We start from the raw sequence: 26,932 nt of genomic DNA on the forward strand, positions 1-26,932 counted from the left end.
GGGCCGAGCTCTTAAAGGGGCCGCGCGGGTGGCGGGGCAGGGGCTGTGGGGCGCCTGAGTTGGGCTGTGCTGTGCTGCGATGTGAGGGGGACTTTATAGGTCATCGAGGGTTGTGGTGGGTTTGTAGGGGCTGCAGTGGGTTATTAGGAGCTGTAGGGCTTGGGGTGGGGTGTAATTTGTAGCTGCAAGGTTGTGTGGGTGCTGTGGGTGGGCTATAGGGTGTGGCTTGGTGGGGGGCTGCGGTGGGTCTGTGGAGCTTTGAGGGGCACGTTGGGCTCTGGCGTGTAATCTGGGGGCTGTGTGTGTTTTGGGTGCCCCATAGGGCTGTAGTGAGCTGCAGGAGGATGCCCTGTGGGGCTGTGTTGGAGCATTGAGGTTGTAGGACCTGAAGTGGGATGTAATTCGGGGTTGTAGGGGTGTGAGGCTATGTGGGGCTGTGAAACCCTGTGGGGCTGCAGTGGGTAATGGACACCGCAGAGCCTGGGATCGGATGTAGTTTAGTTTGTGTCTGCAAGCCTGTACATGGGGGATAGGATGTAGTTTGTGTCTGCAAGCCTGTACATGGGGGATAGGATGTAGTTTGTGTCTGCAAGCCTGTACATGGGGGATAGGATGTAGTTTGTGTCTGCAAGGCTGTACAGGGGCTGTGGGATCCATCCCATTGGGTTTCAGGGCGATGCCCTGAGGGGTTGCAGTGGATTATAGGGTCAAGGGGATGCTCCATGAGCTGTGTGGGGAAGGGGCTGAAGCAAAACCCAAGCATGATGTGACCTCGTCCAGCTCCTGCGCTGATCCCTGCTGTGAGTAGCGCAGCTCTTTTCTCTTACCCTGTTTTATTATTTGTATTTCACCACGTAGCTCTATACTTTGTAAGTATCAGAAGCAGCTTGTTTTGACAGTTCTGTCAATTTCAACATGCTTTTGTTGTTGTTGTTTTCCAAAAAAGGAACTGGAGCAATCGAAGTCACCATAAATAACTGTAAATATATAAACAGCAGTTAGTAATTAGTGAAATAAAAATGAGCTAATTGAGTGGTGACCAGATTTAATGCTTGACCAACAATTTGCAAGCAACTGGAAATTGAGTGGAGGGTACTATAATTATTGAAGTTATTGGGCTTCTTTTCTTGGCTTATTCTCTCTTTTCTGGTCCATACCACAGCTCATCTGAATGCTCCATGGAAAGGTTACTTGGAGATCCAGACTGTGGGAAGGAACCCAAGTGGTTTCCCATGTCCTATGCACTGTCATATTTAATAATTTTTTTTTTCCCTTCTGAATTCTACTGAATAACATGTATTTAATCACTTCATCTATTACTATCAGTGCTGCTGAATAGTTCTCCAGCAGTGCTAAGACCTCTTCTTCAGGTTTACATTGCAGTCCCTGGTTTAGAGGGATGCTCATATTGTGATCTCTGTTTCATGCCATGATGTTTTTCAGTGCTTTTTCTTGCTACATGAATGGACCTGAAATCCCAAACACCCGTGTAATTTTCAAGCATGTAAATTGGAGATTTATTGAAGGGTTTCTCCAACTGGGGTTACTGTGTAGGGTTTGTTTATTTGTTTTTTGGTTGAAATAAAATTGTTTCACCCAAAACCCCCACCAAAGTGAAGGAAGACTTGAGGAATCCCTGGAGCAGTTTTGGGATGCTTGAGAAATAAGAGGAGATATTTCAAGATCAGGGACAAAAACAAAACTAAAATAACAAGAAAAAAACCAATAAGGCGACAACAAATAAACAGCTGTCAGTTGGAAATGACAGATTGGAGGGATATTATCAGACAGGACAGCAAAATGCCTGGCTAGATTAAATTAACACAAGGATTTTTTTTTTTGCCATTTATTTTAGGAAAGCAAGTGAGAATGCTGCAACAAAATCTGGCTGAGGATGAAACATTCTTGCAGCAGCCTTGGAGGCTGAACGTCAGCTGAGGATCTCAAAAGTGAGGGGGAGCAGCAAAGCGCTTTGTCTTGAGACCCTTTTTTGGGACCTGAGGGAATGGTGCTTCTACTGAAGCAGCGCAGCAAAAACTTGCATGCAAGATACCATCTTCCACAGCTCTGCCTTTGCTGCTGCACTAACAAGGTTTTTTTGAAGTTTGAGGTCTTAATGTAGCATTTAAAATTTCACTTACCCAAAGCCTCCATTTTTTTGTTATTTTTTCTTTTTTTTTTTTTTTTTCACCCTGCGATTTACCGCAAGAATATTAAAGGAAATAGTTTGCTGAGGATCTTGCTAATAATATACTCCCTCCATCAGGAGAAAATATTCTACCTTGGCATTTGGTGCCTCACTAACAAGCAGCCAGAAAGGAGCGATGCCATATAAAACTGTAACCTCTAAATATGAAATTTTGGAGATTGCAACGAGCAGCGAGTGCCAGCTCCATGCCGGCAGCAGGGAGGAGGCAGAGGGAACGCCATCAGCTCGCTACTTGCTGCTGCACAGAGCACATAGCCCCAGGAGTTTCTCTGCCCAGTGTCCTGTTACCACTTGAATCAAGATGTGAATGCCAAGCCAGCTTATTTTTAGCAGAATTTGGACCTAAAGAAGCAAGCGCTGGTGAAATACATCGTACTGACAGCTCTGGAAAATCTTTATTCATCTGCAGCGCAGGAAGCAGGGAAGGATGCGAGAAAGCAAAGCAATCCCAAGCTACAAACCAAGTCTCCCTAGCACTGCACAGACCCTGGCGGTAGCTGGGAGAGGGTTTTTCCACGCTAAGAGCAGGCCTGGCACGGCAGGGAGGAGTGCGGTGTGCCGCAGATTTGGACAGCCTACAAGCCTCCAGCTGAGCTCACTGCGTCTGTCGGAGCTCAACTGCAGCAGCGGTGGGGCTGTAAAAATGGGAGAGACTCGGAAAACTTGAGTATCTGAGCCCTGCTCTGCTAAGCTCTGCGAGTTTACTGTGTTAATACAACATTGGATCTGTGCAACTGGGCGGTCCAATGGCACTGATGCTGCCCTGTACCACCTCTAGCAGTCATTCAGACCCTCTGCTCTGTGGAAGAACCCAAAAAGAGGATACTTACGACACAACCATCATGCCAAGCAGGCATGTTTCTATCCCTGTCTCTTGGGACCTTGCTGAAATCCTCCAGTGCATTTAGGCATCTGCTGGACCTGAGCTGGCTGGGGGCTGATAGATCCCTGCAGGCAGCAGTTGGCTGGAGTGGAGACGAGACCATGAAGGAGAGCAGAGCAGCAGCAAAAATGGGTCCCTTCAGCTTTTGGGGTACAGCTAGGAGGTCCCTGGATGCATGCTGGGAACGGTAGCTGGGGTTGTTGAAGGTGAGCACAGGAGATGTCCCCTGCATTTCTCTGCCAGGAGGATGCACACACAGTGTTAACACGTTTGTCATCAGTAGGTCTGAAATTCAACCACGGACAGCTCAGGGATCTGACAATTGTTTGTGTCTGCCTCGAGACAAATATCTCATTGCCCCCTTTGCAAATTTGCTCCTCTGCTGCGTGTGTGTTTCGAGTTTCTTCATGCAAAACCTGCGTGGGTGTTTGGGTATGTAATGAGCACATAGTTCAGGATGAAAACAAGTTGCCTGGAAGAGCCAAGTAACGCCAAAAAAATGAAAGCAATACAAACAACAACATGGCACACAGCCATACCAGCTAGACCGTGGGCCAGCCGGATCTCACGTACTCTCCGGAGCTGCAGAGCCGATCAGCTGTTGGAAAAAGAGACCTTTAAAGACAAGTGAGAGGAAATAGCATTGGCAGTGCAGGCCACAGCATGTTTCCTTCCAAAGCAGGACAGAGCCAAGGACATGAGGCAGAGCTGTAACATTTGGGGTCTCGTTGCTCAGCAAATCAAAAACGTCCAGTGGGTTGTAGTTGTGTAAGCGTCTATTGTTTTCTGAGCAGAATCAGAGCACTGGTCTGATTGGGTATTGTCACAACAGATTTTGGCAATGCTTGCTCACCTAAGTGAGCTCCCTCTGCAAAATGAAGCCCTGGCTTTAACTCAGTGCTCCGTGTTGGGGAAATAAACCTGCCTGCCTACACAACTCTCTGGCTGGAGAATATCTTCCAAAACCTCCCATAGGAACTTTGAAGAAAAACACCATTAGCCTATGGACCAGAGCAGGACCAGAGCAATTCCAAAAAATTCCCTGAAGTGGCCTCACTAATTATTATCTCATTTTGGTAAAGTGAATGGGGAAAAAATAGTGGTGAAGCTGTTTTGAAATGCATTTTCTGCAGAGCCTGAATGAATTTCTGTATAGAAAGGGGGGTGAGAGCAGGCCTCAAAGACAGGTTACGTAATTTTTCCCTTGCCCTCATCCATTTGGAGCAAGGGACCATCTGTACCTCCTTATAACACAGTGAAACAGTACTTCTTTCAGCATAAGAAAATGGGTTTAGTTGTGTAGACTCTGATCCATGCATCTGCTCCTAGCCCATTCATTTAAATACCTGTCTGAGAACTCTTCACCAGCTCTTAAAGCACCTGTTCATTGGTGAAAGGCTTGAATCAGTAAAAGCTCACTGGTAATCTGGAAGGTTGAAAGGGGCCTTAAATACCAGAGCTTCCATATGCATATTGGCATTTTTCTTTGCATAAATGCCAGCTTTAAAAGGCTTATTTTACAAAGCACAAACACACTTCTATGATGATTTTTTTTTTTTACATCAAGGTCAGTAACTCGGCTTCATTCATCAGTCTCCAGCTGCAAACATGCCCCAGACAATGGAGGAGAGTGTATGTGAGCCAGGAAGTGCCATTTGAGGGGATGTGAGTGGCTCTAAACTGCACTGGGGAGAGAGGATCTTGGTGCCCTTGTGCACTCGGCCCTGCACGAACTGAAATAGGGTGCTCGAGGGCAGGAAAAGCTGCTTAGGTGGGCACAAATAACACTCGCACTTAGTGAGCTTCAGTAAAAGGCACCTCTCAAATGTCACCGCTGTGCCGTCGACTGGTGTGATGCAGCCAACATTGTGCTCCCCTCCACAGAGGCAGTGAGCACTCTTAGGAAGCAGACAAGATAATCCCAGCTAAAAATACTTATTCTTCCCCTGGCAGGTGCATGCATCGTGTGCACGGTGCTCTCACGGTGACGTGCCTGCACACCCAGTGCACTCTGCTCATCTTTCACTTTGGTGCTTCTCCTCCTTCCAAGTGAAGTGCTTGGGCATTGTGATTAGTGCTCTGAATCACCCGGATAGGATGCTCCGTCCTGTGTTTCAGATGCAAAATGTGCCTTGGAATTCAATAGTTGCTATAGTGCCGTAATTACACATTTTATGGAGTAGTTAGTCAGAATGGCTAGAGCTCTTGTTATTAGGCTTGGACTCCTTCTGCTGCTTTATTTTAAAGACCTCTCTGATAAACGTCTACTCTCTGCATTAAAAATAGTTTGTTTCAGCTTTTGTGTCCCTCCAAACGTAGCCACAATTCAAGGCTGAAGGAGAATAGGTCCCCAGCTATGTGGAGGGACAGAGTTTGTAGCCTGCTTATTGCAACGTGGGATTGGGAGCTCCAAAATGTTCCTCAAAGTCAGCTGCAGTGACACCAGCTGAGTACTTCCAGGGTTTGGGAGTTCTTGAGCACTGATCTCAGCAACTTTGCTGTCTATGGTTTGGAGAAGACGTGCACAATCTGCTTAAGGCATCCATACCAACCAGGATCCTCCTCTTCCCTTCAGCAGTATGGAGGAAGTGGACTCTTTGGGTGCTTTGGGTCCCACAATGGGACACGGTTTTGGTGAGGATGAATCTCTGTACCAAGGTGTTGCTGTTCTTATGCCCACTCTAGAAGAAGCTCAGCAGGATTGCAAGCAACTGAGATAAGCAAAATAAGCACCATGCTTGACATCCCTCCTCTGGTCGGCAGGGATAGTCACCACCCTACATCATAGTGTTGGCCTTTCCCCTATTAACCACATTTTCTGCCCAGGTTTCCCTATCTGGAGAGTGGAGCTAACTGCTTAATTGCCTACTTTCTAAGGAGTCGAGCAGGATAATTAGCTAATGTTTGGGTAATGCGTCATAGGGTAAAAGTGCTAAGTAGTATTACTGTCAGCAGCACAGTGGGAAGTGAAGGACTCAATCTTGTTTTTCAGTCAGGAATGTCACGGTCTTCCCTTAAGCTCACTGTTCACATTGACTGCTGAGGGCAGGGGACTTGGGTGAAAAGTTTCAAGGAGGAGGATGCCAAGGACAGCAGAAAGCTGTTTGCAATCCAGGAGAAGAGCTGTGAGAATAGCTTGGTGTGCTTTGGAAAGAGAAAACTGTAAATGATGACAAAGGCAGGGAACACGCCTGGGGCAGCACAGAAAGGACTCGTGTCTGTAAGCTTAATTATTCAATAGCAACATCCTCTGAGTCATAAAAATGCATCGGGGAAAGTTTTCTTGCGCTGCATTTGTTGCATGCATGCAGCACTGTGGGAAGCATGATATAGAAACCCATCTAGCTCTCCCTGGGGACTGAAGTAGACTCAACCTAAAAGAGATTTTGCATCTTTAATTTCTATTATTCTGCAAATTACGTTAGAGATGAATTTTAAACCCTTCTCATGTCCGTTGATCATAATTGATGAGATTTCAATTGTGTCTCCTTGAAGTTAAACATCTGAGAGACACTTTGCTTAATAGTTTGCCTTTCAGAGCACTGCATTAGCTCCCTTGTGCTCCAGTCCGCTTAATTTAGAGCGAGTGCCCAAAAGTGGTGCAATTAAGGAAGGAATCTTGGGCTGAAGCTCTCTATGCTTTCAAATGACCAGCAGACCCTTAGCGCTGGCTTGTTTTTACCATGGCTGGAACAACACTTTCTGTGACTCACTCTTAATTATTCTCTGGATTCAAGAACAAATGTTTTTAACCTCTTTCTGTTATATCTGAGAATAATTAAACCCTCATCTCTGTCTCTGAGCAGTTCTGGAAACGTTGCTGTGATCTGCCATTCCACCTCTGTGAGCCTGACTCCTTGGCTTTCTGGCCACACCAGAGAAGCATATTCTCCTTCTGCATCTTTTCTAAATGAGCTGATATTTTTCACGCTTTCGATTTATTTTCTTGCCCTGGAAACAGTCCTATGCTTTGATCTATTCAAAAAAGATGTCTTTTCCAGAGAGATTGCTGGGCTCTCCTTTTTTCCTGTCAAGTGGCCAGCCGCAGGCCACATGGAGAAGATGCTAGCTCCCTTTTCTTCTTCCCAGTATCAGTAAGCCAGCCTCAGACCATCTCAGCAGCTCTGCACCCTGCACAGGTGTCTCTTCAGGCAGGAGGATAGAGGGAAGAAACACAGACGGTGCCAAATCAATCCTATCCACCATTTGCATTCCTACATCTCTGCGAGCTTTCCATCAGGAGTAATATTTGACCCTTGGGAAAGCAGAGCAACCTTTTGTTTGCCATTCCTGATGGTATGAAAATCAGCAGACACACTGCTGTGATGAGTCGCCTGCCATGAAACAGTCACATGCCAAACACCGCCCCATCCCAGCACTCCCCAGGAAGAGTTTGTGCCCAGTCTCAGCTTCTGAAGTCCTCAAAAGCCTGCTTTATCCTAGAGAACCACTTCCTGTTGTGTCTGTTCCTGTATTTGTACTAAGTAGGTGGAAACACTGGCAGCAGTTATGGGAAGGGTAGGGCTTGGGGAAGGATGTACGTGAAGGATCACCCTCCCAGCCGTGGCTGGATGTTCTACTTAAGACCCTCTTCAGTGCTCAGTGTCAAGTGGAAAATAAGCAGGACTCACTGTTCCATGAACAGAGATGAAATTTCCCAAACCAAAAAATAATATTTGATGAAAGAATAAGCATCATCTGTCAAGACAGGGCATTTAAGGAAATCTCAAGTTGATTTTTCTTCTCCAGATGTTGCTCCAGCAGGAAATCCACCCAAAGGGTCTCATCTGTCCTGTCCAGAGCCTGACCTTAAGGTCTACCATGAGAGAATGGGAGATTGCAGCTGTTTGCTGAGAGTGATACAGAGGATGGGTCCATTGCAGCTGTTCCTGTGCTCTCTTCACTGAGTCTGCATGTATGGGAACAAAGAGAGATGCTTTTGGGGCTAGAGGTCTGCCAGGCTGGGAGAAATGGTGTATGGAGGGCTGAGATGGGGTAAGGTTGCTAATGCTCTTAGAAAAAAAGGGCCATGGGGATCCAGGAGGAAGATACAACTGCTGATGTTGAGAGGTGGTCTTTTTTTTTTCCCCATAGATCCAGGAGTTTTCAGCATGTTGCAGAGAAGCATTTCCATTCCCTGGGAAAACAGGATAGCTACATACCCAGCAGGTGGCTTCACTTCTCAGCACACTCAGCTTCTCCTGCTCCATAGGAAGCTGTTTCCCAGGAGCCACATATGGGCATGGACTGGTTCATGAGCCTATTCAGATACTGCTTGTTTCTGTGGCTTGGTGATTTTGCAATCTGCTTCTTGGGAAGAGGAGGGAGACAAAAGCCCTGTGACTGCTGAAGGCTTGAGACAGATTCATGCTTATGAGCAGTCATCCATGTGGATTTGGCAGACAGAGCTCAGAGGCTTGTGGGCTGCCTGAGTGCCATCCCTGCTTTGCCAACCTGCTACCACATGCATAGACTGACTGAGGGGCTCAGGGATCTCTCCACATAGCTAAGAATGAGGAGAAGAGGGACAGGAGAGTGACTCAAGTCATTATGTCTTCAGCATGGACACCTCAAATTACCCAGTCCAGATAGAATTCGCTCAGTGTGTGTTGGAGGAAGGCAAGTTCCCTTTTTGTCAAAAGAAGCGTTGCAAATCTCAAAATGGAAGGAGCCTAAGAGCATGCTGAATATGGATATGACTCTACATGTAGCCCAGCAAGGGCTTTGCTTATGGTTCGCAACTCCGCTGCGTGCTTTTGTAGCACTTACAACAACTGGCTTGCACCCCAGCCCCTTCCCAGGAATATGCAGCTCCAAGGAGAAAAATAACTAACTTCTTGTGGAAATGGAAAAGGATAAAGCAAGCAAAAAATGTGAGTCAAGACAGATTTGCAAGGGAAAAGGAAAGGTGGTATGAAGAATAACAACAAAACACAGATTGATACTACAGAGAAGTTTCAGGGAGGTGAAAGGTTTGCCAAAATACCAGCCTGGGAAGTATTAGAGAGACAGGTCTATCTCTGGAGTACGAGAGCCAGGAGATGTATACCTCTTCTGCCTGAAATCATCTGGGCAAGGCCAAAGGGGGTAGCCACAAAATGCGCAGCTCAGAAAGGGGCTGGGTAACATCAGGAACCAATTGAGGTCTTGGGCATGGGTGGACTGGAAGTGCCAAGCCTGTTCACAGAGACTGTTGGGATGGGTGTCATGTCAAGAATGATTCAAGCCACCCACAGCTCCTGCTCGCTTAGACCTTGGCCTCCTGTGCTGCCTGCAAGAAGCAGTCACATCTCCTCGTGTAGGCATCTAGAGTACACAGCAAAGCAAAAACAGCTGAAGATGAAGAAAAGATAATTCAAAAAAAATGATTGGATGTATTAAGCAAGAATAGCATATCCTCCAGATTGTTCAAAGAGGAAAAGAAGCAACAGTGGTGACCTTTCATAAGTCATGGAAAACGAAGGAGATAGCCGGGTTCTTGGGAAAGAGGTCAGGAAATGGAACGCAGAGCAATGGAAATTTTTACCTGGCAACACTGACTTTGGTCCCAAATACAGCAAAGGAAAAGGCAGGACGTGACATAAATCTCTGACTGTCTAAAGGATGAAGGAATAATGAATGTTTATCCACAGGGCTATAAAAAACATGAAGATGGAGAGATTTTTTATCAGTCTACAAAATGAGTGGTTGTGAGAATACAGTGGAGGCAATATTTCGTCTCATTTGTGAAGAATCTGATGCACTGTCTCAACACAGCGCTTTTCTAAAATTAATTTGGCTTGAATCTAAACATCACACAGGCTGAACATCACAATTTAAAGGTCCTCTCAGATGGCCATATGATATCTTCCTCCTGGATAAAGTTGAAGTGTTAATGACCCCATCCCTCTGTTGAAGCCTTCTTTCTGCAGACACAAAACCGCTGCATTCATCTGCCTCCGCCAACCTCAGTGCAGATAACACTCAGCAAAACACCGCATCCTCCAGGACGGAGGCGGGGAAGTGAGAAAGCCAGCAAGTGAGTCATCAAGCCTTACGGGCAAAATCTGCCTGGTATTTGTGGCGTGCAAGAGAATAGCCATGCAAGGGGCTTTAAGCTCACGCTGGTCCTGCAGGGCTACTTGACCTGTCCAGGGATCACTGTGTGCCATCACTCATCATCAAGATCTTAAAGTCCACTCCAACTCCCAGTACATTCTTGTCTCCCTCTCTTGTCCTGCAGTGTGGTAGTTCCAGGAGCCATCTCTGCTGACTTTCTACCACTGAAGTCTTCCGAGAGGAGAGAGCATTGGTTTGTGGCTGAAATCCTAAGCATGTAAATGTAGGCCATGATGCAAGAAAAACTGGCTTTCCAACTGTGCATGGCAAGAATGCCCCCTCATTAAGGGATCAAAGTGCTATCCATCGAGACCGCCTCTTGCAACATGCTGAAGACCTGATTATGGTCATTTTTCTCCCTGCTTCTATTGCATGCCTGAGAAAGGGACGCGGTAATTAAAGTTTGAATCTCATTAAATCTCAGAAAGTGCGTGGCTTTCTGAGAATCCAATTATCACAAATGCTATGTAACGCCAGTCAGGGCACAGTTTGTTTTTGGAGTTTAGAATTATTCTTGTTAAACATACAAATATGGTGTGAAATCAAAATTTCTAGATGATGTTGAAAATCCAGAGAAGGTGCAGCTAAAAAAAAAAATCAAACAATTTTAGGGCAGGAAAAAATACCTTGGAGAGGGAATGAGAGGCTGCAAGAGCTTCACTCACCAGTAAGAGAAGAGACAGAGCAGGGAAGCTTGAGCAGCAGGAATTACTCTCATCGAGCCCAAGGGCCTCCAAGGATAGCGTGCCTGGGTCTGGATGAGCACCCCATCAAGGTAACAAGCTCTAGCTCCTGGATGATAACCTTAGGCATAAAGCCAGATGAGCAATGGCCTGTCACAGCTTAACCAAAAGAGTGGCCAAGCTCTGGAACATGCTGTCTAGGGGGGTGGTTGAGTCACTGGAGGCATTCAGGAATGTTTAGATGTTGTACTAAGGGACATGGTGTAATGTGGAAATAGTGGTGGTGGGTGAATGGTTGGACTAGATGATCTAGGAGCTCTTTTCCAACCTGAATGATTCTGTGACTCTATGAACTATGCCCCAGCTGTTCTGGCTTCTCTGTGGTCACTTGGGTTTGACAGGTGAAAAGTCCTTGAGTTAATGTGCAGCTTGGATCCGTGTGTATCCATGGCACTGGAAATGACAAAAAGCCAGCAGTGAGAGGTGAAGCTGCTCTTCCTCTTGCTCTTCAAACATGGAATCAGAGAATGTTGTGAGTTGGAATGGATCCACGGGGATCATTGAGTCCAACTCCTGGCTCCACACAGGACCATCCAAAGTTCATAGAATCAGAGAACAGCGTGGGTTGAAAAGGACCACAATGATCATCTAGTTTCAAACCCCCTGCTGTGTGCAGGGTTGCCAACCACCAGACCAGGCTACCCAGAGCCACATCCAGCCTGGCCTTGAATGCCTCCAGGGATGGGGCATCCACAACCTCCTTGGGCAACCTGTTCCAGTGCATCACCACCCTCTGTGTGGAAAACTTCCTCCTAATATCTAACTTAAACCTCTCCTGTTTTAGTTTAAAACCATTCCCCCTTGTCCTATCACTATCCATCCTTGTAAACAATCATTCTAAACAAACAAAAACAAGTTTAAACCAGTTCAAACCTTATGTCTGAAAGCATCATCCATACACTTCTTGAGCCCCAGCATCTTGATGCCATGACCATCACCCTGGGGAACCTGTTCCATGCCCACTGCCCTCCGGTGAAGAACCTTTTCTTAACTCCCAGCCTGACCTTCCTCTGATGCAACTCCATGCTGTTTCCTCAGGCTTTGTCACTTTTACTGGAGAGCAGAGCTCAGCACTGACCCTAACTCTGAGCAGCTGTAGGCTACCACAAGGTCTCCCTTCAGCCTCCTCTTCAGTGTAGGAAACCTACAAAAATACATGATTGGAAGCAGAAGCTTGCCACATGGAAAGGAAATTCCTCTTTCTAACTAGCAGTTCACCGTGGAGAGAGAAGAATTGGGTTCTCCATCTCTTGCTATTTCCACATCCTTATTGGAAGTCTTCCTGAGCAACATAGGCCACTCGTTTCAGCTCACCTCCAAATGCTGAGCTTCAGTGTCTATAGAGCCCATCCAAGATATCCTCCCTTTTGCCATTGACCCCAGGTTGGCCCCAGGCTGTGACCTCCAGGTTATGGGACATGGATGTGAGGAGGGAATTCTTTACTCGGAGGTTGGTGATGCACTGGAACAGGCTGCCCAGAGAAGCTCTGGATGCTCGTCCCTGATGGTGTTCAAGGTTTGATGTAGTGGGTGGTAACTGCCCACAGCAGAGAGGTTGAAACAAAATGATCTCTAAAGGTCCTTTCCAACCCAAGTCATTCTATGAGGGAAGAGTGGGTGATCCGAGACAGCCAGCATGGTTTCACAAAGGGAATGTCATGCTTGACCAGTCTGGTGGCCTCCTATGATGAAGTGACAGAATCAGTAGACAAAGGGAAGGCAACTGACTACCTGGACTTCTCCAAGATCGTTGACATGGTTCTTCGCCATATCCTTATCTCTGAATTGGAGAGAGATGGATTTAGAGGGTGGGCTGTTTGGTGGATAAGGAACTGGATGGAAGGTCATAATCAGAGCATTGTGGTCAATGGCTCTATGTGCAGATGGAGGCCTATAATGAAAGGTGTCCCCCAGGGGTCCTTCTTGGGATATATACTCTTTAACATCTTTATCAATGACATAGATGGTGAGATTGAATGCACCCTCAGCATGTTTGCTGATGACACCAAGCTGAGCGGTGCAGTTGATACAGCAGAAAGAAGGGATGCCATCCAGTGAGACCTTGATTAACTCTGAACGTGGGTCCTTGTGAAACTAATGAGGTTCAACAAAGCATAGTGCAAGGTTTTGCAGTTGGGTCAAAGTAATCCCAGATATGTATACAAACTGGAAGAAAAACTCCTTGAGATTAACCCGCTGCGAAGGGCTTAAGGATCCTGGTGGATGAAACAATGAACATGAGCCAGCAGTGTGTGCTTGCAGCCTGGAAGACCAGTGGTATCCTGGGTTCTATCAGAGGAGAAGTGGCCAGCAGGGACAGGGAGGTGATTGTCCCCCTCTATTCTGCCCACATGAGGCTCTAGCTTGAGTATTGTGTCCAGATCTGGGCTCTCCAAAACAGGAAAGATGTGGAGCTGTTGGAGAGGGTCCAGAGGAAGGCCACAAAGATGATCCAAGGGCTTGAGCACGTCTATGAAGACAGAAGGAATTGGTCTTGTTCAGCCTGCAAAAGAGAAGGCTGTTGGAAAATTATGGCCTTCCAAAATGTAAACAGAGTTTATAACCACGAGGGAAATCAACTTTTTACATGAATAGATAATGACAGGACAAGGAGGAACAGTTTTAAACTGAAGGAAGGGAGATTTAGATGTTAGGGAGAAGTTTTTTTTACTGAGTGAATGATAAGATGCTGGAACAGGCTGCCCAGAGAGGCTGTGGATGCCCTGTCCCTGTAGGTGTTTAAGGCCAGGTTGGACAGGGCCCTGGGCAATCTGATCTAGTATGCAATCTAGTGGTTTGCAACCCTGCCTGTGGCAGGGGGGTTGGAAATTGATGATCGTTGAGGTCCCACCTAACCCAAGCCATTCTATGACTCTGTGATTCTATGATATGATTGCCCATCACCAGAGCTGGTGGTGGCTCTCACGATGCCTGGCTTTGCTGCACTGTTCAGCTGCTGGCTTGCCAAGGCACGAGGCATGAGGCACTAAACTGTTCATTGCCTCAGTTTTCTCAGCTGTAAATGCATATTAAAACAATAACCTCATTTGTTAGGGTGCTGACAGCCTCCAGCAGTGATAGTAAAGAGTTCTGCCAACCTGGGTTAAAAGGTGCTAGTTAAGTGCAAAATACTATTATGCTTTTTGTGGCACAGTGTGTCTGCCATACATTACACTTATGTAACATTACTTAGCACTTAGTCGGCCCTTCACATCTTTAACTAATTATGCAAAATCGAGCCATTTACCAGCATGAACAGAAAAACATCTTGTAATGACTGATCATGAGCTCTGGACTGATTTCCAGACTCCTCCATGAGTGAGAATTGCAGAAGACGCAAAATAAGTTTTTGAAAAAGAAAGGCCAAACAAACAAACAGATGCTTTAAAAGAGAGAAAAACTGAACTGTGTGACAGCAGTGAAAGACTTGTAGAGGAAAATAACACACTGCATTTTCTCATGGAAACAACCAGCCAGAGCTCAGCCTGCAGCATCTCCAAAGCACGTTTAAAATCCACCTCCTCCTCCTTTTTGCAATTAAACACATATTCTTATGCACCTCGACTTATAAAATAAATAATGACAATTTTTAGTGCTAGCAATTAAAAGCAATGGTGTTTACATTTTAATTAGCTCTTTCACTGTGACTAGCTCAGCTTCTTTCAATCAGAAATGGATGTATTTAGAAACAAGGCAGCTCCTAAATGCTCTCTGCTTTTCTGTAAACAGTAGCCCTGCTCTGCTTTCAGATTCTCAGGGTGGAAGGAGTGGAGAGGCAATCTGCTGGATGGAAAACTCTGCACAGCTTTTCTTCCCAGTGGTGATTCTCTGTGGGAGTACAGAAAAGGAAGTTTATTTTGGAAGTGAGAAAAATAAAGAGAGGTTTTGTTCCAGGAGAACACAAAGATAAGTAGCATCTGTGCAGCTGGAAGTGCTGTATGTTGCTGGGAGGACCATATTTACAGCTGCAAAATGCCAGGTACGTTTTCACCTCCTGGTAAAGCTTCAGAAGGCATTCAAGTGCTACCAAGGCAGTCCCCAAGATGCATTTCCACCCACCTTAGGTTTGTGTTGCAAAATCACCAATCATCTTCCTGCTCAGTGCCATCTGTGGGCCTTGATTCAATATCGTGCAAGTTGATGAAAATTTACCAGCAATTTCAGTAGAAATAGGCACAGCTATGAGAATACCAGTGCTGTACATCAGGTTCTCTACGCATCAAATGTGCTCGGTCTGAACCCACTTCGACAATTCACTCTGTTGTACCTGGCACATCTGTATCTCAGATGCAAACCTCTTGGAGGAGAGACAGATGTCAAAACACCACTCAGATAGCTTTTGCTGCGAAGTAATTCTTCCCAAATAAACATCAACTGTGAACATGTTGCTGAATGGTGCTAAAAAGAAGCAGGATCAGCAGGTGCACACTGTGTGGTTTTAGCAATCTTCTGCCTTGTGCCCTCATGCCGCTAAAGGAAGAGGTGGCATTATTTGTGACTCACAGATAAACTCAGTGACTTGCCCAGGGCAGCAGGGGAAAGTCTTTGGAGATAGAATGAAAATGCAATGCTTTTTTGGGGAATGTTCTGCCTAAATATTTTCTTTTTCCTGGCTATTGTCTGGGTCATAGAACCATAGATTCGTTTGAGTTGGAAGGGACATTTAAGGGTCATCTGGTCCAACTCTCCTGTGATGAACAGGAACATCCACAGCTAGATAGGTTGCTTAGAGCCTGATCCAGGCTTGCCTTAAAAGCCTCCAGGGATGAGGCATCAATCACATCTCCGGGCAACCTGTTCCAGTGCCTCACCTATTGTAAAACACTTCTTCCTTATCTCCAGTCTAAATCTCCCCTCTTTTAGTTTGAAACCATTTCCCCTTGTCCTGTTACAACAGATTATGCTAAAGACTCTGTCCTTTTCTTTCTTGTAGCCCTCTTTTAGATACTGAAAGGCCACTCTCAGGTCTCCCCAGAGCCTTCTCTTCTCCAGACAGAACAGCCCCAGCTCTCTCATCCTGTTCTCATAGGGGAGGTGTTCCATTCCTCGGATCATTTTTGTGGCATTTTCTGTTGGTTCCCCCACCTTCTCCTCTGGAGACGCAGTCCAGGGCATGATTAGCTTGTCCCTGCCAGCCCCAGCATCACCTAAGTCCCTGCCCTTCTCTCTCTTTGCTTAGTCTCCTTAGGCTCCATCATAAGCAGATAAAACAGTAAAACCTTCAAGAGCTTTGCATGAGTTTTGTTACGTCCTGCACTGGGCTCTTTGCTGTCAAAATGACATATTTGTCTTAAGAAAATCACTCCCAATTTCTGAGATGCTTTCAGAGAAATCCATTCACTGGAGAAGTGGAAGGACCTAAAAGGTAAAATCCATGGGAAAGCAACATTGGCAGCACATGGGTTGGCATTAACACCCCTGTTGCCTTTGAACAGCAATGATGTTTGTGCCCATGTGATTTTAATGATTGCTTCCCTTTGCAAAGCTGCAGCCTAATACTAAGTGATCACAGATTCTGCAGTTAATCACAAAGGTGAGTGAGGCAAATTGGGATGTTCCTTCTGGTGTTTGCTCTTTCTGTGGCTGCATGTATGTGACAGGACACCCCAAAATACATCAGCACTTGAACTACTCTTTTCCCCCTTCCACAGACACGCATCTGGACGGTGAGAGCAGAAACACTGAAGCAAAGTATGTCTTAAAAACACAGACAACACAGGGACACCTGACCCACAGGCAGGAGCCTCCCTGTTACATTGGGAACAGCCCTCGCCAGCATCTCACATTGAGGCAGCTTGAGGTGACAAAGCCTTTGGAAAGGACTGTGTCTTTTTGTGTCCTGGAGCACAGCAAGTACAGATGATGATGAAGCCATCACGGCTGGTTACAGACACATTGCATGAGCCTGAGCTGCTTGTTCTTTGGTGCCAGTGGATTGCATGATGCTTTGAAAAGGAGCCCATCATTGGAACCTAATTGGTACCGTTTGCTACAGCATAAACACTGGATAGCTTAGCCTATAGAGTTGGGGGACCACCCCAGCCTCTCAAAAACTACAGGCACATGTTGTCTTGATCTTTCAACACCGCACTGAGATTTTCATATTTCTCCAGCCAATCTTCCACTCCCTCTCTGCTTCTTTCCAGCTCAGCACCCCGTCTCAGTGCATGATTCCACTTCATGCACCCATGTGATGAGTTACACTTTGGAAGACCTTCCTAAACCTGCTCCTTACAGATTGGAAACGGATGGGAAACCTTGGACACATAGCAGGAGAGGATTGCTAAGGGCTAGAAAGCAAAACAAGAGTTTGAGTTTTTGGAATCTATGCTTGAAGGAACAGCAAGAATGGCATGTAAAAGACAGCAGTGAAACTGGAAAATCCCAAGTAAGGTCTACTCCTGGCTGGAGGTCAGGAGAGTGGCCATAAATGCTGGCCAGGGCTGGATTGCGAGAGGCTCCTCAGGGATGCCGTGGACAGCTGGATCTGCGCTCCTGGATCCAGCTGTGCCACTACACATGCTCCCCCTTCCAGACATTCTTCCCCACCTTCCAGCTGCTCCAGCCCCTGCAGCACAAAGCAGTGTCGTTCACTGGGATGAACTCTCCATTGACAGAGTGGTACAGAACATCATTTTCAGCTAAGGCCAGTAATGAGTAGCTGGGGCACGGTGACATTTCCAGTTGACACAGCCCTCTGTGGAAAGAACATTTGCATGTGACTGGAGAATAACCAAAGTAGCCAAGCAGGAGACGGTTCAGGATTGCTGTGAGGTCGATGAGCCATGCAGCAAAATTAGTTGCATTTCATGGAAAAGTGTAACAAGGGCTCTTACAGCCAAAGTTGTAGCAGGAAAGCAGACAAGGGGGGAAATGAAACTATGAGCAAACAAAAGAGGCCCATACTCAGAGTCCTCCTCAAAATCCTGTCCCCTTATTTCCCAAAAACGTGCTCTTGATGAAATTTTAGATTTAAGGAATCAATCTATGTAGGCTGCAGTCATCCTCTGGTATTCATCCTCAGTTGTTAATGGCAGGATTAGTTAATGAACATTTTGATCCTTAGGTGGCTATTTTATAAATTTTTGGACAACGTGGTCCTGAGAGGCAGAAGAAAGGAAATGTGGTGATAATTTAGAACAGAAAAGGATAGAATATAATTCTGCCACTCACCAGCCTATAAATATCATAGAACAAATATTTAAGAAAAAGTCATGATGAAATGTTTAGAGCTTGGTTCTGTCCACACAATAGTGTCAACAGGGAGAAACTGCAGAAGCCAGATGCTGAGTAAAATTACCAGGAGACAAGAGTTGGACTTGAAGAATGATGGGCACAGAAAACTGCCAGGTTTTCTTCTTTTCCTAACTTTTTTTTTTTTTTTAAAGGGTAAGAGGTATAATGTTAGAGAATGACAGAGCCAGAAGATGAAGGAAGCACACATTTATGAACATGTGTTTTTGTTTTGATTAATGTATTCTGCTTCTTTGTCTTAGGAAACAAGAAATTAGAATAAAAAAAATGAGTTGGTCTGAAGCACAGTTTGTGCAAACTGAAAACACATTGAAATGCAGTAACTAATCCCAAACAAGAGTGTGCTGCGTTGAACAAGGCGTATCCACTGGGGTAGGACAAGAGTCAGGATCAAGTTTCATTAACATCCTTGCTGATGATTCAGGAGGACAGTACCAGTGTAAATTGAAATTCACAGAGCAGAGTAAATTAGAAGCAGATTAGTAAGTAATCAGGAGTTTTTTGTGGTTTAGATCTACTGCTGTTCCAAACACCTGGAAATTTCCACCCGATATGAAGAGCCATTTCATGCACGGAAAAATCTCGCCTCATTGAGTGCCATTTTCATTACTCACCACCTAGCCCACTCAGTCTCTTTGTAACTCTCTCAATGTACTTCTGGGTATCTTTCACAAGCCTTTCCACAGGTCCAACCCTTCTCTTTGTTAACTTGTGTGATATCCAGAGACACGTTTCTGGAGCAATCACGTGCACCCAGAGCTTGCGGCTGCCATCTCCAGGTTTGCTGCCTGCCCACTTTCCCCACATGTAAAGAAAATCACTTGAAATCACTTGAGTGATGGAGCGGTGTGCATTTGAATGTCCCCTCTCCACATGGCTTTCGGTGCTCTTATCTGCTAATACAGATTAAACTGGTTTCATGAGAAACCTCCCAGGTCTGTGCTTGCCGATATGCTCCATGCACATGGAATGCTCCCTGACCTCCTCCTCCTTATGCGACTTGGGCGATTCATAGCTGTTACTCAAGACCTTTCATCCACGAAATCTTGAGTAACATCCGTGAGTTTTCTAAGTAGAATAAATCAGGTCTCTGGAGCGCTGACCTGGGTTCTCCTTGCTATCAGGAGAAAGGGAGCAGGGAAGGACAGAGCTTGTGAGCCTCTGTGTCTTCTCCCTTCATGCTGGCCTGAGGGAACGTCATGGAGCTGTGTCGGGAGGGTCAGGCTTAGTGTTAGGAAAAGGTTCTTCAGAAGGCGGTGGGCATGGAACAGGCTCCGTAGGGCAGTAGACACAGCCCCAAGCTGCTAGAGCTCAAGGAGCATTTGGGCAACTCTCTCAGCCATAGGGTTTCAATTTTGAGTGGTCCTGTGTGGAGCCAGGATTTGGACTCAATACTCCTTGTGAGTCTCCCTTCCAACTCAGGATATTCCGTGATTTTATGGTTCTAGAAGGACACGGGCTGTTTCTGGGACTGATTTGATAACTTCTGATCTTCTCTCACAAATAAAGCTCAATGTGTGAGGAAATCAGGCTGGTGATGGGAACAGCATTACTTTATGCAGAGGGAGCAGCCGCAATGAGAAGGGGAGAACTTCATCTGTTAATTATCTCAGCATCTGCTGAGGATGAAGGGTGGAGAGAGAGGTGGAAGACCTGGAGATGGAGCAATAACTAAAATGATCTGGGGAGATTGGAAATCATAGAAACCTCCATCATGACACACTGGGAGTCCTCAGAAGGTCTTGATCCTTGAGATGTCACCCCTGAGATGTTATCTTTTGCAGGGCCGCAAGTGTTCCCAAGTGAGTCCAACTCATGGGTGAGGCCAGTTAATGAAGTTGTCACTCATGGGTGTTTCATAGGACAGGGGGACCTATCCTATTACTGAGGACGTGGTCTGTGTGAGTCAACCATGGAGGCTGTACACTGCTAGGGGCAGGAGCAGGCTGAAGCCTTCCGAAGAGACAATATTTATCCGGTTTGGTTTGTGGTTGCTTGAAGTCTGCTGGAGAATTTGCTCTCAAACAACCAAACAAACAGAGGAAAAAGAAATACATGTGAATGAATCCAAATGTCTCCTTATGGCGTTTTTGGTCTTTTTTTTTTTTTAATGAAATGTGTTGATTTTGCTTTTGCAGTATGTCAAGGCTAATTTTAGGAACGTGCAATCTTTGAAAATCCAAGGGGTTGCAAAAACTCTGGGGAGAATAATGCTGTGTCTTTCAGCCCCAAAGGCTGAGCCATTTGCTTTCCTGCCAAAGAACCGGTGATTCCCAGGGTGGAAGGGCAAACAGTCTGCAAGTCCTCACAACCAAGCTGTGATCTCCAAATAGGGCAGGAGACCAAAGCAAACTGCTCTCTCTCAGGCTGGAACGCAGGGGAAGCCCAGGGAAAGCAGCTATGGAGTAGCCAGGAGCCACAAGGCCTTATATCAGGTGCTTCCTCATCCACACTGGCCCCAAAGGGACTTGCTGGGATAGGGGGACAGCAGGAGCTCCAGCTAACCCTGTCCCCGCCCTTTAAGCCTCTAGACTTGGACGCATCTGGCTCCTTCTCTGACTCAGCCATTATATCCAGGGAATTTATGGCCTTTCCTTCCTGCCAGCCTCAGTAAATAACCCTGTCATCTGACTGGGATTATTTGAGAACCTACTAGGAGGAGGAGGAGCCTCACAAGCAGATCAGGCTGAGGACCTGACCACAGCGGTGAGCAGCTCCAAGTAGGACTCTCACCGGTGACATCTCCATCCTCAGTGGAATGGTGCCCTTGGGGAAGCCCTGGAAGCCATCAAAACTCACATATATACACGAGCTTCATGCTTCATCTCTTGGTATTTTGCTTATGTACCTGAGGTGGAGTATAGCAGGACATGCCCAGGTAGCAGGATGCCTTCATTCCGTGCACCCTCTAGTGCCCTGGCTCCATCAGACTGAATGGAGCTGTGAAATTCAGTCTCGGCAGGGTTCTCTTGCTGCTCCCAGACTAACATAGTCTCCTGTACAGCCTCTCTGTAGCTAATTTGGGCATCCTGGCTTGCCCCCTGGAGGCAGCCCCATGCACCGCTGATGGAGATAAGAAAAATAATACTAGTAGTAGGGTGAGGGTAAATCAGCAGAGATGTTTAAACCCATCTGAAGGGATGCAGGGGAAATCAGTGCTTTTGGGCTGTTGAAGTAGGTTTTTTTGGGGGTAGCTTGGACCGTCTGGAGTGAAAAGAGAATGAGACAGAACCAATAAACTAAAGATCTCTTGGTCCTTCTTCACTCATCCATCTCTAGAGCTCTTTTTCTCATTTGGTACTGCAAGGATCATGATCCCTGCAAGACAGATGAGAGATGTTTTATCTCCTCACCATTACAGCTGTCAGACTGAGCCTCTGGGGTTTCTGAGGAAACCACAACCTCTGGGCCAGGAATTGTGTGCTGCATCCTCCTGGCATGGGCGCAGGGAGGTGCCTTTTCCTTCCTGGTCTTCCACTTCCCCCTGCTCTGGTCTGTTCTGGTGTGGCCTCACCTCAAGAACTCTGTGCACTTTGGTCACCACAACGTAAGGACAGAAAACTATTAGAGAGCATTTGAAGGTGGGCTGTAGAGGTGGGGAAGTATTTGGAGGACAAAATGTATGGGGAGCAGCTGAGGTCCAGCATAGCCAATGGAGAACTCCTGGAGCCATGAAAAGTGGGGGTGCTTGGCACTGTTGGTGCTAGGGACATCCTTTAGCAGCCTGAGACTCACATGCTGTTCCTAAAAGGGTTTTGCAGGCACTGAATTGGACAAGCAGTGAGGAACAGTGTTAAATCACAGGAGTGTCCACCTCCAGCCAGGGGAGCTGGAGATTCATGATCCTTGAAGTCCCTTCCTTCTGTGAGTGCCTGCTTGCAGGTTCATGTGAGCCAGGCTGCATGAGGTGCAAAGTGTCCTCAGTCTCATTGCCAAGCATTAATTTACCTTCTGATGAATGACTGGCTGCAGATAACATGTAACTGGTTTCAAATCCAGCATGCGGTTATCATGTCCGCGTGTTCAGTGGCACATTCATGAATCAAAAACTCTCAAGAAGTCTTCTGCCCCACAATATTTTTCTGGACAAGCAATCCCCATGTGGCTCTGTAGCAGTGGTTAATAATCTCCGTCTTTCTATTTAGGCTTTTTTAAGGCAAGCATGGATTCATGTGCTCATTGGACTGCCTCAGAATTCATAGACTGGCACAACTTAGTAAAGGACTTAAGTTCTGCCAGGGGAGGTTCAGGTTGGATGTTAGAAAAAATTTCTTCTCAGGAGTGTTGAGGCATTGGCACAGACTGCCCAGGGAGGTGGTGGTGTCACTGCCCTTGGAGGTGTTCAAGGAAAGGGCAGGTGTGGCACTGAGGGACATGGTTAGAGGGCATGGTAGGGAGGGATTGACAGTTGGACTAAATGATCTCACAGGTCTTTTCCAACTGTAATGATTCTATGATTCTACGTGTCTATAAACTTCTGAACCTCAGAAGGCAGAAAACCCAAAATAGCACAAGGCGGTGTGTGAAAAAGTAAAGGAATAAATGAACAAATAAATGAATAAATAAAAAGGATTGCTGACAGCCTGGCAAAGACCCTGCATGATGAATTCGTAAAGACGATCAGCAAATTGCCACTCAGGACAAAGACATGGAGGCAGCAGCTCATCACCAGCCCTCTGCAGCACTTCCTTAGTCATGCGGTATTGATTCCCTTGGCTGGGGCCGTGAATCATCAGATCCTCGCAGGGAAGTGCTCATACAGGCCAAATTACCGGTGTGCATGCAAGCAGGCGCAGCAGCGATGAGATGCTGAAGGAGATGCTCTTATCACGTGATTTGGGAAGATGATCAACAAATTACAAGACTGAAAAAAAATAATCGGTGGCAGTGGCTAAAAAGGAAACAGGTACAGGGAGGAAGGTGATGTCTTGTCTAGGAAAAGTCATCTGCCATCCACCCTGTGAGGGAGCAGAAGGGGCCTGTCCTTCCAAAGCCGCATCCTCCGCTTGCCTTTTGAGCAGACAAGAGGTTATTCAAGTCTTCACCCATGCCAAAGCAGCAAAGCACATCAGGAGCAGTGGTTTGAAGTCCTCTACATCACTCCATTAAAACCTTTTACAAGTGCTTTGATCCTTCCATGTTTCACCTCAATGTAGCCGAAGAGGAGCCAAAATTCCCACGTGGCAAACCCCTGCCTGTGCTATTTTCCCTGGGAGGTCTGTGCATGGAGAAAAAGCAGAAAAGGAAACTAACAAAGGATTAAGGTTCTCTGCAGGCGACAGCAAGGCAGCCACAGCTCAGGGCTCTGTTGGCAATGGGCATCTGCTGGCAATCAGGATCTGGCTCTGCAAGTGGCTGCAGTGCATCCTCGTAGCTTTGTGAACACAACCTGTGGCTGCAATGGAGCTGAAGAGAGGGCTGAATGCTGGCCAGAAACCTGGGGCTTGCTAAATGCACCGAGTGCCCCCTGGGCATTAAGCCATGCTGCACGGGAAGCCGTGCGTGGGCTGAAAATAATCCCTGCTCCCCTCTGATTTTATTAGCATCCCTTAGGTGGGAGGGGAGGAGATGCTGCTGCAAAAGCAACGCAGCAATCCAGAGCAGAGCAAAGGAGAAGCTGGTGCTTCCGCTGCCAGGGAACAAGCTTGAAAGGGATCCAGCGGATAAAGAGATATTCAAAGTTCAGCTAATGAGCGAGATGACTCACTGCCTCGGCCAGACAAAGGTTAGGCTGGAAAATAGAAACACTCTCCGCAAGGGCTGGAGGGGACACAGAGGGCTGAGGAGGAGGTGACGCTGAGTGCTGGCAGGGGCGGAGAGTTTGAATGTGACCCCGGATTTGCTCTGGACTTGCACCAGGATTTGTATTGGGGGGTTGTGTGATGGAATTCAGTGGCCTTCACTGCGGGGCTCCGTGGCCATTTGCATGCCGGCAGACATTTTGGCATGTGGCAGCTGTGCCCACAGTGCTTCTGCAGCCTTCTTCTGCGTCAAACATTTATCTGTTTGCTTGGAAATGAAGCAATACAGCCCTAGCCTTCTTCCCCTTCTCCACGCCAGTGCTGCTGGGACCAGCTTTGGAGGATGGTCAGCCCCCAGAACGTACACTAGGAAGCATCAGCTTGCTTCAACATGTGCATCGTCACCACTGTGCCCCAAGAAGAGAAGAACTGTGGTAAACACACACTGCTCCAAACCTTTCTGAAAATGGGGGCTAGAAGAGCAGTGCCTCTCTGTGCATTGGGAGTGCTGGCTGTCCTAGGGTACCTAAAAACTCTCCTCAGGCATCCCTGTGTCAGGGCTGGATAAAACAGAGGAAGAGATCTCTTTTTTCCCTCCTAGTTATTATAGACCAGAAACATGGGGACAGTTTTGCTGGCGTCCTTGGGACTTCGTGTTTTGGATGTGCTTTTATTTCCTTCACCTCCGGCAGGAAGCTGAGGCTCAGGCCAGCTCTGCAACTCAGTTCCCAGCTTCCCCAGGATGTGGCACAGCAGCACATGCTGTTTCAACCTACACTAAGTCCTAAACACTCTTGGACAGGAGGTTTCCAGCTGAACCAAACTGAAAAGCCACCCCTTTCCTCACTGAGATCTTAGGAAAAGGAGAGATGGGTGGAGTGGCCCTGCTGACTTTTGGGTGATGCTACAGGAGAGCAGGCAATGTCTCATAACTCACATTTGAGCCAGAGTTTGCTCTGTATGGGTTGGAGATGCTCCACAGGACTGGATGCTTATGGGTGATCGTGGGAGAATTATAGAATCATTCAGCTTGGAAAAGACCTCCAAGATCATCTACTCCAATCGTCAGCCCGTCCCCACCATGCCCACTAACCATGTCCCTCAGTGCCACAAGCATGCAGAGCACAGGCATGGGGATGGGGCATAAGTGAAGTGTGGACTGAAGGATTGAAACTGCCTGATCTGTTCTTTGCAGACACATTTTTATGCTATGCACTGCATTTAAGAACCAGTGCTAGGAAAATATTTAAAATTGGTACTTCACAGTTGTATGGAATGCAACATACTTGCTTGCCCACATCAGGGCTTTAAAACTAGATGGTCTTTAAGATCCCTTCCAACTCAAGCTATTCTATGATTCTATGACTTTTCCCTGCCTACATGCTCTCTTCCAAGCACATTTATAAGCAGCCAGGTCTTGGCAAAGGTGTGCCTGCCAAGGAGCTGGATGTTGGCTTCTGAATGTGAAGGAGGCAGGGCAGCAGGCAGGATGCTTGGACTCTTCTACAGCACTGTTCTTTCCAGCAGCATGCCCAGATGGGCAAGGAGGTCAATGGCATCCTGGCCTGCATCAGAAGTAATATAGTAGCAGTGCTAGGGAAGGGATCATCCCCTCGTATGTGGCACTGGTGAGACTGCACCTCAAAATGTGTTCAGTTTGGGGCCTCTCACTGCAAGAAAGATACTGAGTTGCTTAATTGTGTTCAGGGAAGAGATATGAAGCTGGCAAAGGGACTAGAGATCAAGAGTTATTATGAGTGGTGAAGGGAACTGGGGCTGTTTAGTTTGGAAAAGAGTAAACATCACTCTAGATCTGCCTGACAGCAGAGAGGTGTCAAACACTTTTCTTGGGTGATGAGTGATAGGACATGAGCAAATGGCCTCAAATTGCACCAAAGGAGGCTTAGATCGGTTATTAGGAAGAATTTCTTCTCATAGAGGCTGCTCAAGGACTGGAATGGCTGCTTAGGGCAGTGTGGCATCCCCATCCTTGGAGGTATTCAAGAGATGTGTGGACATAGCACTAAGAGACGTTGTTTGGTGATGGGACTTGGTAGGTCAGGCTGACGGTTTGGCTTGATGATCTTGAAGGTCCTTTCCAACATAAATAGTTCTATAATTCCATTATTTTCTCCAGCTGCCTTTAATTTCCATGGCCAAGTGTTGACTCCCCAGCCACAGGATAAGGCAAAAGGCTGAAAACCAAAGCAGTGTGATCAGCTGGAGAAACTGGTAGAGGAGAAAGAGGTCAATTGTTCCTCTTCCATATCCATCCTTGATCTCCCTGCAGTTTATAAGCTCTTGGGGATGATATCTGAGAAAAGCAGGTTCCAGAGTAGGCTGGATGCTCTGTTCTCCAGCATGTTCAGATGTTCATGTCACTGGCCTCCCTGGAACAAGGCAAATTATCTGGCACCTAACAAGGTGAAGTTGCTCAAGCTTTATTGCAACACTGGAATGGGATTATTCCAGGGGATGCATCATGCAAATATAAACTTGACTGCATTTGTGTACTTTTGAACTCTGCAACATGCAAGCATTAATTAACCAATTATCAGTTCTGCCTGACACTTTCCCACCGGTTAAAGTTACATGTACCAGCCAGCTCTCAACTGAGACCTGCAGTACAGGCTATAAATTGTGAAAGTGCATGCAAGTCCTTCATCCTGAGCAGTAATCAGGCCAGACCAAAGTCAGGGAATAGGATGTGAACCAAGAGGATCTCAAGCAATGTGACAGGGGACATCGTCTGGTCCCAGTTTAGTGCAGCATCATTGTTGTTTTGCTCCTTTGTGGATGCCTGATTGCTAGAATCAGACTAACTTCTGGACTTAATGTTGTTCCATATGGAGAAAGAGAGCAGACCTTGACTGGGCCTCCGAAGATGCCTTGGTAGTGTCAGAAAAAAGAAAAAAAAAGCAGCTCAAAGGACTCTATGGCTTCATCCAGCCCCAGATGCTGTCATTGGCAGGAGCTGTGGTCACCAATGCCTTGTGAGGAGTGA

At 46.6% G+C, this 26,932-nt stretch overlaps 1 protein-coding gene and 1 long non-coding RNA gene across 2 annotated transcripts in view; one reads left to right on the plus strand and one right to left on the minus strand.

Annotated features, from left to right (window-relative positions):
- Positions 1–26,932, minus strand: part of PRKCQ (protein kinase C theta) — an 826,629-nt gene that overhangs the window by 399,920 nt on the left and 399,777 nt on the right. The window lies entirely within an intron of this gene.
- On the plus strand, positions 32–7,576 carry LOC104911519. The gene is made up of 2 exons (XR_002115255.1): positions 32–800; positions 1,856–7,576. It is a non-coding gene; the product is annotated as an uncharacterized LOC104911519 (long non-coding RNA).

The sequence above is a fragment of the Meleagris gallopavo genome, chromosome 1, assembly GCF_000146605.3.
Source record: "Meleagris gallopavo isolate NT-WF06-2002-E0010 breed Aviagen turkey brand Nicholas breeding stock chromosome 1, Turkey_5.1, whole genome shotgun sequence".
Lineage (NCBI taxonomy): Eukaryota > Metazoa > Chordata > Aves > Galliformes > Phasianidae > Meleagris > Meleagris gallopavo.